The sequence below is a fragment of the Neofelis nebulosa genome, chromosome 16, assembly GCF_028018385.1.
Source record: "Neofelis nebulosa isolate mNeoNeb1 chromosome 16, mNeoNeb1.pri, whole genome shotgun sequence".
In the NCBI taxonomy this organism is placed as follows: domain Eukaryota; kingdom Metazoa; phylum Chordata; class Mammalia; order Carnivora; family Felidae; genus Neofelis; species Neofelis nebulosa.
In genome coordinates this window covers 60,313,495-60,324,611 of record NC_080797.1, presented here as the reverse complement: position 1 = coordinate 60,324,611, position 11,117 = coordinate 60,313,495, and the positions used below count along the sequence as shown (strand labels likewise).

The window sequence follows — 11,117 nt, the reverse complement described above, 5'->3', positions numbered from 1 at the left end:
CCCCACTTGTTCTCTCTCTCTCTCTCTCTCTCTCAAAATAAAATAAAATAAATATATAAATAAACACAAATTCCACTCCTCATATTAAAACACAATCACGTAGAAAGAAATGTTTTTCTGAGCCTGAGTGGCTCAGTCGGTTATGCATCCGACTTAGGCTCAGGTCATGATCTTACGGTTTGGGAGTTCGAGCCCCGCACCGGGCTCTGTGCTGACCCCTCGGAGTCTGGAGCCTGCTTTGGACCTTGTGTCTCCTTCTCTCTCTGCCCCAACCCCCCAGTCAAAAACAAATAAAACATTTTTAAAAATTAGAAAGAAATGTTCTTCAAATAGAGGACATGATAATGGAAATTGTTGCCCTAGACTGTACTGGTGCCCCGGGAGCTTCAGATCCCCTCTCTTTATTTCTTTCGTCTCTTCTCCCCTCCCCTTTTCCCCCTGGGCTTTACAATGGAAAGAGGACAAGTCTTCGACATAATAGAACATTCCAAGTGACAAGACGGTTGGAGACGCATGAAATAAACTGCATTCGAGTGGCTTTAGTACCTAGTGAAGGGAAATGACTGACTGAAGCAGAGACCAGCAGGATAGGCTGTCAGAGGATGGGGTGGGGGGAGGTGACAATAAACTTACCTGGAGCCATGTGGGTCCCTGCGCTGTGCTAGGGAGAGGGGCCACGGTCAAGCCTGGAAGAGTGGTTAAGGGTCATCCGGGCACCGGCTGGGTAGAGGTTGCCCTGGGGCTGTGCGCAGCTCTGGGCCTGTCTTCCTCTTGCACCTTGCCTAGATGCTCCAGAATTTGCAAAGGCTGACTTCTCTGAGATGCTCCCAGAGACTGAGCCCACATGTCCCCCCTGCCCACCCTCCGTCCCCATTATATTCCTGGATCAATCAGAATATGACCAACTATAAGGGGCAGACAATAGTTGGAGCAGAAAGGAGGGGCAGGAAAGGAAGGGAAGGTCTCTGGGATCCTTCTGGGGACACCAGGGACACCAGGAGAATTTCCTCATTGATTGGCTATGGAACAACTGGATGTTAGATTGGAATATTCACTGCAGATTGGAATATGAAAGAATACAACTTTGGAAAACTCCTTGATGGACTGTAATAAAATCAAATATCTGCCTCTCCTATGTCCCGGTTAGTCTACTCCTAGATATTTACCTGAAAGAAATGAAAGCACATGCATGCGTTCATGAAGGCTTTGCTCCTCCCAGCCCCAAACTGGAAACCACACAATGGTTCAACAGCAAAAAGGAAAAATGCATTCATACAATGAAATAGCCTACTGCCAAAAAAAAAAAAAAAAGGGAACTACGTCAGCGAACCTTGTGGTTGAATGCAAGAAATCAGATATGCTGTGGGGCGCCTGGGTGGCTCGGTCGGTTGAGGGTCCGACTTGGGCTCAGGTCACGATCTCGCGGTCCGTGACTTCGAGCCCTGCGTCGGGCTCTGTGCTGACAGCTCGGAGCCTGGAGCTGCTTCGGATTCTGTGTCTCCCTCATCTCTCTGTCCCTCCCCCACTTGCTCTCTGTCTCTCCCTCAAAACTAAATAAACATTAAAAAAAAAAAAAAATTAAGACCGTGCCAGGGCCCAGTTGACCTTGGCAGCTCCACGTCGCCGCGCGGTGCCTGCCACCCATTCCCAGGTGGCAAGAGGCAGCCCTTGGGAACGTTCCTTCAGAGCTCTGTTGTTCAAGGTCCTGGATGCCCGTCCGAGGCTCTCCGTTCCCTGCGCTGTAGACCAAAGGATCTGTTCAAAATAGGCGTCCGCCGTCTCCCACCCATGAGGATGGCCACTATCAAAGCACCAGGAGGTGACAGGTGCTGAGGCAGATGAGGGGGAAGGAGCCTGGGGCCCGGCTGGCAAGCATGTGAAATGGTGAGGCCGCTAAGGAAAAGTGCCTGACCTTAAGCGTCTGACTGCCGAGGTGTCCATTTCAAAGACGTCCGCCTCGAGTAAAGGCATCGACAGCTATGGGACAGCTTCTAGCTTCTAGCACCCAGGTGGCCCGCATTCATGAAGTTCCCCTTTTAGAAAGCCTTGGGGAAACCTCGACAACCCCTGAGCGAGCCTGCTTTTCCATACTGCACCCCCATTCCCTTCCAACAACCCCCCATTAGATCCCAATAAAGGCAGGACTCCACATCTGTGCTCATGCTCGCTCACTTTCTCTCCCTACAGCCTCCCCGAGTGGCCCTCGTGTGCCGTGGACCCTCCAGGACTTGTGAGTCAGAGACCTTGGGTTTTCTAAGTTCCCTGAGGGTTGGTGCTGAGGTGCATCTTGCAGTCATTTAAGAAGCAGAAAGGCTGGTTCAGCCACCACAACCACTCTAATGGGGAAACATCTGGGGGATGCTCACCCAAGCGGTATGGGGTCAGGTGAGCGGCCAGCCATTTCTAGCCCACAGCATCACTCTATCAATAGGTTGAGACCCACGTGACACAACAGTTTGGTGGTTCCTTAAAAGCTAACCACAGGGGCGTCTGGGTGGCTCAGTCGGTTAAGAGTCTGACTTCGGCTCAGGTCACGATCTCGTGGTTTGTGGGGTTCAAGCTCCGTGTTGGGCTCTGTGCTGACAGCTTGGAGCCTGAAGCCTGCTTTGGATTCTGTGTCTCCCCCTCTCTCTGTCTCTCAAAAATAAATAAACAAACAAACAAAAAAACGAACCATAGAATTACCCCATGACCCAACATTAGCTTATAGCAGCATTATTTATCACAGCCAAGAAATGGGAGCAACCCAAGTGTCTATCGGTGGATAAAGGGATTAAAAATGTGTGTAAATAGGGATACCTGGGTGGCTCAGTAGGTTAAGGCATGCGACTGGCTCAAGTCATGATCTCATGCTTTGTGGGTTCCAGCCCTGCGTCGGGCTCTGTGCCGACAGCTCAGAGCCTGGAGCCTGCTTCCGATTCTGTGTCTCCCTCTCTCTGCCCCTCCCCCACTCAGGCTCCATGTTTCTCCCTCCCTCTCTCTCAAAAATAAATAAACATTTAAAAAAAAAAAAAAAAAAAAGCAAGACCTAGGGTCACCTGGGTGGTTCAGCCGGTTAAATGTTTGACCCTTGATTTCGGCTCCAGTCGTGAGCACAAGGCACGGGGGATAGAGCCCCACACTGGGCTCTGTGCGGACAGCCCCTCCCCCACTCATGCACGGGCTTGTGCACACTTTCTCTCAAAACGAATAAATTTTTAGTTTCAGGCGTACAATATAGTGATTCAACAACCCCATACATTTCTGGGTGCTCGTTACGGTAAATGCACTCTTAAGAAAAATTTTTTTAAGTGTATTTATTTTGAGAAAGGCAAAGAGAGTGAGCAGGGGAGGGGCCGAGAGGGGGACAGAGGACCCGAAGAGGGCTCCGCGCCGACAGCTGACAGTGGGGAGCCCGACACGGGGCTCGAACTCCCGAGCTGTGGGATCATGACCTGAGCCGAAGACAGATGCTCAACCGACTGAGCCACCCGGACACCCCACAGTAAATGTACTCTTAATTCCCTTCATGGAGTGGAATATTTTTATTGGGACCTCTTAGTTAAGCTGGGACTATGTTTCCCTGAATTCCCCCCCCACCCCACCCCCCTTTTTTTTTTTTTTTTTTTTGCAAGTTTTGGATGTGAAGGGGCCACAAAAGGAGTTTTACACGCAGTTTGGAAGGAGGAACTGAAATCTCACCCATACCCTTTCCACGCCCGGAAGGCTCACGCGTGTTGTTACTCACCTGCTCGCTGTCCTGCTGGTGTGGGGCTGGCGGCTGGGCCTGCGTTCGGCACCGCTGTATCTCCTCCTTCAGCTGCTCCTAATTCTGTTCCCGGGGCACGTTTAGATGTGTGACTGGAGGGCTCATGCGTCTCTTGCCGGACGCGCTCATCACCAACGATAGAGGCGTGGACGCAGTGAGAGAATGGTGCGGGCTGTATCCTCATGGGTTCCACCCATTCTCTCGCGTGACAGTTCGTTCTGGCTCCACACGCACCCCTTCACGTCCCCGTCCCCATCCTGACTGCCCGCTTTGGTGACTTCAGACTGTGCCAGCAGACAGAGGAGACCACTTTGCAAGCTCCCCCAATTACGGGTTCCTAGTAAAACACACCCTAGTCAAACTCCTGTAAGCCACATTGGAAATTGTTCTGGCAGTTTCTCACAAAGTGAAACATACCTCTTTTGTGGCCTCAAAATTCCACTCCTCGGGATTTACTCACAGTAAATAAAATCGTATGTCCGCACCGCGACATGTGTACGGATCTTATAGCCCAAGTAGCCCTCAAAAGGCAAACAGATGAACACGTTGTCGTCACACAACAGAATACAGTAATAAAATGGAACTACTGATAAACACATTTTAGGTAAGTCTCCAATATATGATGCCGAGGAAAAGAAGCCGGACACAAAACGTACACACCGAATGCTTCCGTTTCCAGGAAGTTCTGGACAAGACCCAACTAACCTACGAGGAAAGAGATCAAACAGTGGCTGCCACTGGGAAGGGGCAGGAGGGATCTTTCTGGGGTGATAGAAATGCTCTCTGTCTCAAGAGGATACGGACTCCTTGGGTGTGTGTGCCTGTCAAAACTCACCAAGCTACGCGCTTCACCTTCTACACTCTCCGCTTGTGTGCAAAGTATACCTCGATTTCTTTTTTCTTTTTTAATTTTTTTTTAATGTTTATTTATTTTTGAGACAGAGAGAGACAGAGCATGAACGGGGGAAGGTCAGAGAGAGAGGGAGACACAGAATCTGAAGCAGGCTCCAGGCTCTGGGCTGTCAGTACAGAGCCCGACGCGGGGCTTGAACCCACAGACCGCGAGATCATGACCTGAGCCGAAGTCGGACACTTAACCGACTGAGCCACCCGGGCGCTCCAGTATACCTCGATCTCTAAAACACAGTTTGAGAGAGGCCCGGGGAACTCAACTCCCTGTACAGTTCAAAATTTAAAAAAAATTTTTAAAAAGCAAACAACAGGTTTGCTGTCTGTCAGCCAGAAAGATATATATCACACTACATGTTAACTGGCTTGGATCTAAATAAATAAAACAAGTAATTTTTTTTAAAAGGAAAGATATCATATACAGTATGCTCCCCTTTTCGCCACGGGATATGTCCCAGGACCCCAAAGATATGGTTGAGGTCTTAGGTATATCAACGCCTGTATATATAGTACTTTTTTTCCTGTACGTATGTACGCATAAAGCTGAATCGATACATTCGGCACAGTGAAAGATTACAGTAATAATAAGATAGAATTACAATATACTATAATAAAAGGTGAATGTGGGTCCTCTCTCTCTCTCTCAAAATATTTTACTGTACTCGCCCTTCTCCTTGTGACTCCAGAGGATGAAATGCCTGCGAGGGAGCTGGAGGCGAGGGACATGGCCTTAGGCTATGCCTGACCTCCTGACAACATGCCAGAATGAGGATCCTACGCTTCTGGCCCACAGTTGCCGCGGGTAACCGAAACTGCGGATAAGGGGGCGCTACTGCATCCCTGAGAAGAGACCATGCAATACGAAGTCCCCCTCCGATGATCTTACAGCCTGGTTGAGATCACCTCCAGGGCTGGCTGCCTCTCCCACTGCCTGGGCATTTCATGCTGTGTGGACCACATCCATCCACAGGTCCCCCCACTGCCTTGGCTAACCCTTTTTTCCTTAGTCTCTTCTCGGTGAAGGCTCAGAGGCGCCAATGGGCTCTCGTGTCGGGGTTACTACAGGGCAAATGAAAGGGTGCCAGCCTTCCTTGGAGTGTCTGTAGGGCACCCAGTGTGAGTTCCACCTTCACCCCAGGCCTGACCTTCCTCCACAGGGGCTGCTGACCGAGTCACTCCTTCCCAGGGCAGGAATCAAAGTTGAACACTTACTTAGAAGGAATGGTGGGGAGGCGAGCGTGTAGGCTTAGCTTGGAAGGGGAAGGGGAAGGAGAGAGGACCCCTTCATGAGGCAGGGGAGGGACGGTGTCAGGACAGGGTTGCAGGCTTCCCCCCCACCCCACTGCCGGCTTGGCCTCCTTCACCTCTGCCCCAGCTGAACTCTCACTGGCAGAGCCAAGGTCTTTGTCCTGATAAGAAGGAATCGAAACTATTGCACTTCCACTTACTGGAATTCACAGCTTTCTAAAAAACACAGGAGGGTATGGCCACTCCAGAACAATGACTCTCCTGGGAGCCCTAAAGTAAATACAGCCAGCAAGGAAGTTGGGCGGGGGGGGGGGGGGGGGGGGGGGGGGCAGGAAACATCTAGCATAGTGATACTCAGACTTTGGTGAGCCTGGAATCTCTCCCAGGGCCTGGGCTTGGGGAGTTTGGAGGTAAGTCTGGAAATCTGCATTTTCAACAGGCACCTCATGCAGATCTTGTGGGATCCGAATTACAAATCTGGGGGGCATCTTTAAGAAAATGGATACCTATGGGGCGCCTGGGTGGCTCGGTCAGTTAAGCGGCGGACACAATCTTGCGGTCAGGTCTGTGAGTTCGAGCAGCCCCCCATAGGGCTCTGTGCTGACAGCTCAGAGCCTGGAGCCTGCTTCCGATTCTGTCCCCCTCGCTCTCTGCCCCTCCCCCACCCATGCTCTGCCTCTGTCTCTGAAAAATGAATAAACCTAGGGGAAGGGGATGGAGGGGAAGGAAGGGAAGGAGGGGAGGGAGGGGAGGGGAGGGAGGGGAAGGAGGGGAGGGAGGGAAGGAGAAGGAGGGGAGGGAGGGGAAAGGAGGGGAGGGAGGGGAAAGGAGGGGAGGGAGGGGAAGGGAGGGGAGGGAGGGAGGGAGGGGAGGAAGGGGGAAGGGGAAGGAAAGGAAAACCTACTTAACCAAAACAGATGACCAAACACACACATGGCTAGGGCCCTGCCCCCGGTCCACGCACGTGAGGGGCCCTGCTGGTGAGTCTACCTCTGGGCCCAGAGAGGAAAGTGAAACCCCCTTGAAGAAGTGCAGATGAGCACTTCATTTACGAGCATTTACTGAGCACTTGCTGCATGCCCAGCCCTGAACTTGGCTCTGGGGACCACAGACCGAGAGGACTTCGTCCTTTCCTCCCAGTGCTTCATAGATCCTTAGGGTTGGTGGGGGTACCAGTTATTAAGCACACTGCTGTGCTGTGAAAGAAGCGTGTACGGCTTTCAGTGGGGGCACAGCAGCTGAGTGAGGCCAGGCAGGTCACCTGAGCTCTGTGAGCCTCAGTTTCCTCACCTGTAAGGTGGGGCGAATCACGGGCCTTCTTTCATTAGGCCGTCGGGAGGGCCGAATGAGCTAATGCTTGGAAGGCACTTAGGCCAACGCCTGGCACAGAGCAAGCGCTCCCTACGTCATATCTATTTGTTCACATTATCTTACTTGTGGGTGGTGAGGCCAGAGAGGAAGTGGCCGCGGGGCTGAGCTTGCAGAGTGCTGACATCCTTTCCACGGGCGGCAGGGCTGAGGAGTGGAACCAAGCACACTCAGAGTCCCTTGCTCACACTTCCTCAGTGGGGAACCCAGGTGAGCCACCAGACTGACGTCCTATCAGTTCATTATCAGATTCACCACCGCCTCCGCCTTTAGTCCTTGCGTGATTAGCCTGGGACTAGTCTTAGCTCCCGATTTCCTTTAAATAAACTTAGGCTTTTCTTCTCTCTCCTTTTTAAAGTTTACTTATTTATTTCGAGAGAGAGAGAGAACAAGAGTGTGAGTGGGGGAGAGAGAGAATCCCAAGCCAGCTCCACCATGACGTGGGGCTTGAACTCATGAACCGTGAGATCGTGACCCGAGCCGAAATCAAGAGTCGAATGCTCAACCGACTGAGCCACCCGGGCGCCCCTGGATGCTTTTATTTTAAAAGCAAATTTCAGGGGCGCCCGGGTGGCTCAGTCGGTTGAACGGCCGACTTCGGCTCAGGTCACGATCTCGCGGTCCGTGAGTTCGAGCCCCGCGTTGGGCTCTGTGCTGACAGCTGGGAGCCTGGAGCCTGTTTCGGATTCTGTGTCTCCCTCTCTCTCTGACCCTCTCCCGTTCATGCTCTGTCTCTCTCTCTGTCTCAAAAATAAACGTTAATAAAAACAATTAAAAAAATAAATAAATAAAAGCAAATTTCACATCATCACCATAAATGGCAACCACCACCACTTCCATAAATAAAAACTCTCGGTGGGCAAAGCGGGTTGAAGGTGGTCATGCAAATTTTGGGAGGACACAAACATTTGAATCATTGCAATGAATATCCCAAACATCATAAAATCCAGAAAAATAATATTTTTACTACTTTCCTGGCACTATAACGCCTTCTACTTTTTTGGCCGCATATTCTTTGCTTCTTTGTGTGAAGATTTGACATATTTTCCATAAAGGAAGTAGAAAGATCATTCTGTCTTTCCAACGGCCTGTTTTTTCTCCACTGCCTGTGTACTCTGGGTACCAGGTAACATGGGACACGTTCCTTTGGCCCTCTGGCCCCGCATCTTTGCACCTGGACCCAGGGGAGTTGGCACAACAGACAGGAGGAGGGTTCCAGAAGCCATTCCTAAACTGGGACAGTCGGGAATAACTGAATCATTAATGGAAGTGGCTGTGACCCACATAAATATATCCCACTAAACCTAGAGCGAACATATGCCCAACTCAACGACTCTCTCTTAGCCAGACCCCCGAATTGGCTTCTCCAATACCACCTGACTCAAGAGGCAGTATGACAGAGGGGACGCCGGAGGGGAAGGAGACAGTAGTGTTAATCAGTTCGCTTCATACATCTTAGCTCTCATGGGGCGACTGGATGGCTCAGGAGGTTAAGTGACCTACTCTGGGTTTCGGCGCAGGTCATGATCTCGCAGTTCGTGGGATCGAGTCTCACGCTTTGCTGTCAGCACAGAGCCTGCTCGGGACTCTCTCTCTGCCCCTCCCCTGCTCATGCTCTGTCACGCTCAAGAAGAAGTCAACGTTTTTTTAAAAAAATACATCTTAGGTCTCTCAAATGTTGCAAACACCTGGAGTCACGGAAACCCATTGCCTAGGCAGAGAAGAGCCTTCAAGTTCAAGCTTCTCGGGGACCCCACCTCCGGATTTGGTTCCTAAACCAGCTGGGAAGACAGATAACGGCTGGGGTGCCAGCCAGGGACGCTTGCCAAAGGAAGATGAAGCCTGGTTATACCCTTCCTCTGGAAGGCTTCCCTCTGCCTCCTTCCTTCTCTCCTCTCCTTTCAGGAGCAGAGTCCCTCTTCCTCGACCGTGAACGCTCCCCAGGAAAGGAGCCAGTGTTTACCGACGCCGAATTGCCATCTGCCTGGCACGGGGCCAGGGATTTTACGTCTGTCATCTCTGGCCAAGCTCCCGGCAGCCCTTGCTGTGCTGAATAATCGATGAAGAATCAGAGAAGCGCCCAGCACCACACATGACACGAACAGCCGAAGACAGGGCAGCCGGGCTCCTTGGTCTATGAACTATCCCCCTCCCCGCCGCCAGCGGCCCCTCCCTCCACTCTGGTGTCTGTTGAAGGGATGACCCGGGTGGCTGGCCACCAGCTCCGGGCCTGCTGAGCGGATGCCACCAGGTTCCCCTAGCCCGTGTTCCGCTTTACCTGCGGCTGCATAAAATTACCCGAAAACTTAGCAGCTTAAAAGAATGGCAGCATTGCCCCGGCTCACAAAGCTGAACTCGAGCAGGGCCAGGTGGGGGCAGCTCATCTCTGCCCCAGAGCGGGGACAGGTGGAAGCTGTGTCCTTTTATAACCTAGCCTCAGAGGTCAGGCTGCACCATTTCTTCCACATTCTGTTGTTGGGGCGGGTTCAAGGAGAGGGACGAGTCCTCACCTCCTGGTGGGGAGCAGCGATTCTGGAAGAGCTTGGGGACCAGAAATGCTTGGAAGATACAATGACTGCCATAGTCAAGAAACAAGTGCTGGGTCCCTCCTGGGACCTGGGGTGCAGGGAGCACTTGATGGGCACAGAGGAGGGAGTACTCAGAGATTTTTTTTTAAGTTTATTTATTTATTTATTTATTTAGAGAGAGAGAGAGAGAGAGAGAGAGAGAATATGCCTGTGCACATAAAGGGGCAAAGGGAGAGGGAGAAAGAGAATCCCAAGTCGGCTCTGTGCTGTCAGCGCCGAGCCCAGCGCCGGGGCTTGTCAACCATGAGATCATGACCTGAGCCGAAACCAAGAGTCAGATGCTTAACCCACTGAGACACCCAGGCGCCCCAAGATTCTTTTTCAGTTAACACTTGTTATAGTGTTGATTACATGCTAAGCAACCATTCTGGGTGCTTCTCCATCAGCTTTACAAAGTAGGTGCAATTGACTATGTCTAGTCTATGTGGGAAGAAATGAAGTCACAGAGAGGCGAAGCCACTTGCTCAGGGTCACACAGCCAGAAAGTATCACAGCGGGGATTCAGCCCAGGCAGTGCCGCACCGAAGCCTGTGCCGTTAACCACCGCACCACCCGCCTCACTTCTCACAGGCCTCTTCCTAGGGCTTCCGTTCATGGGACCCAACCCCTGCTGCAGGGAACATCGGCCCATGTGACTGCGTTTTGTGCCCCCAGGGGCAAGGAGAGCTCCGCCACAACCTGTCTCCTGGTTTCATTTCTGATCAGTATTTTTCTGTGCCTGGGGAGTCAGAAGCCCAGAGCCTCAGGTGCTGCTATGGGTCCTGTCAACACCTTCTCACCCAGGGCTCATTCCAGAGGGGTGGCAGGGACCCGGGGATGGAGGCTGCTCTGCTGAACAGAGAGGAACAATGAATCTGTTCTCTTTTGTAGCCGGACACCTCTGGGGAAGAATGCAATGTGGAATGAAATGGTACTTTCCATGGAGTGGAACATCATCTTATAGGGGACCCCAGGTGTCGAAGCAAGAGCCAGAGACTTTAAGAATCAGCCAGATGTGGGGGCACCTGGGTGGCTCAGTTGGCTAAGCACCTGACTTCGGCTGAGGTCATGATCTCATGGTTTGTGAGTTCGAGTCCCACGTCGGGCTCTGTGCTGACAGCTCAGAGCCTGGCGCCTGCTTCGGATTCTGCATCTCCCTCTCTCTCTGCCCCTCCCCTGCTCACATGCTGTTTCTTTCTCTCAAAAATAAATAAACATTAAAAAAAAAATTTCAGTGAAGTAACTTGTTATTTGAACATTGTTTTACTCATCACAAA

At 51.6% G+C, this 11,117-nt stretch overlaps 1 long non-coding RNA gene across 1 annotated transcript; it reads right to left on the bottom strand.

The window, feature by feature from the left end:
• Positions 1 to 3,606: 3,606 nt before the first annotated feature.
• On the bottom strand, positions 3,607 to 6,210 carry LOC131497518 (uncharacterized). Its single transcript, XR_009254998.1, has 3 exons — positions 4,877 to 6,210; positions 4,166 to 4,633; positions 3,607 to 4,085 (listed from the first exon to the last, which is right to left on the bottom strand). It is a non-coding gene; the product is annotated as an uncharacterized LOC131497518 (long non-coding RNA).
• Between the last annotated feature and the right edge of the window lie 4,907 nt (positions 6,211 to 11,117).